The sequence below is a fragment of the Phalaenopsis equestris genome, unplaced genomic scaffold (genome assembly GCF_001263595.1).
Source record: "Phalaenopsis equestris unplaced genomic scaffold, ASM126359v1 Scaffold234206, whole genome shotgun sequence".
NCBI classification, from domain to species: Eukaryota; Viridiplantae; Streptophyta; class Magnoliopsida; order Asparagales; family Orchidaceae; genus Phalaenopsis; species Phalaenopsis equestris.
This window is the reverse complement of record NW_018252127.1, coordinates 132,588-133,864: the sequence shown is the minus strand read 5'-3', so window position 1 is coordinate 133,864 and position 1,277 is coordinate 132,588.

Genomic DNA, 1,277 nt, shown 5'->3' with positions numbered 1-1,277 from the left:
TTCAGGAGGTTTCTCCATAGATGAAATTAAATTCTTTTTACTCTCTGTAAGGTCTAACATTTCAAAATTTTCTAAATTTTCTACATAATCCAAATCTTCTTTACTTACTTCCGTAGATTCATCTTGAATTTTATCCTCATATTGATATTCCATATATTCCTTTTCAAATTCCCTTTCAAATGTCTTTTTGAATTAGTCATGTCTTAGATATTCATTAATATCTATTATGAAGCATTCAATCTCTTGCTCTTTCACAGGGTATTTTATTGATCACTAACTCTCATAGTTGTTCTTCTTTCTGCACATCTATCAAAGCTTTTCCGGTGGCAAGGAGTAGTCTTCTTAAAGCGATAGGAATTTTTTTATATTTCTTCATATCTAATACAATAAAGTCCATAGGAAAGATAAATTTATCAATTTTTACTAAAACATCTTCTATAACTCCTTTAGGATATGTAATCGAACGACCAACTAACTGAAGAGTTATAGTTGTAAGTGAAATATCTCTTAAGCCCAACCTTCTGAAAATTGATAACAACATAAGATTAATATTGGCTTCAAAATCATATAAAACTTTTCCAAAAAATCTTCCGCCAATAGCACAAGGAATTGTAAAACTTCCATGATCTTTAAGTTTTTCAGGAAGCTTTTTCTGAATTATAGCGATATACTCTTCACAGAGTGCAACAGTCTCATTATTTACAAACTTCCTTTTCTTATGAAGTATATCCTTCATGAACTTCATATAGCTTGACATTTGTTTTAAAACTTCAACAAATGAAATGTTTATCGTTAATTTCCTCAATATTTCCAAAAATTTTGAAAATTGGTTATCTATATTTTTTTACTTCAGTCTTTGAGAAAATGGAGGTGGTGGTCTTTTTACAGTGATTTTCATTGGTTTAATAGGACATTCTGACTCATGATAGGACATTCTGACAGATTTTTCATTTTCCACCTCATCTTTTTCAACTTCAACTTCCACTTCTTTTTTAACTATGTTTTCTAATTTTTTTCAACTTCCACTTCTTTTTTAACTATTTTTAACTATGTTTTCTAATTTTTTTCCACTTCTCAATTGAATAGCCTCGATTTTCTCTTTGTTATGATCTTTTCGATTTACTTCAATATTGCTAGGCAATATTCTCAGATGTCTATTGCTAAGTATGTCTATTGCTAAGTGTGGTTGATTTTCTATGTTTCTAATTGCAGCTCCTTGACTTTGTAATTGACTTCCCATTTGCAATATCAATTCTTCCATTGACAACTTTTTCAAT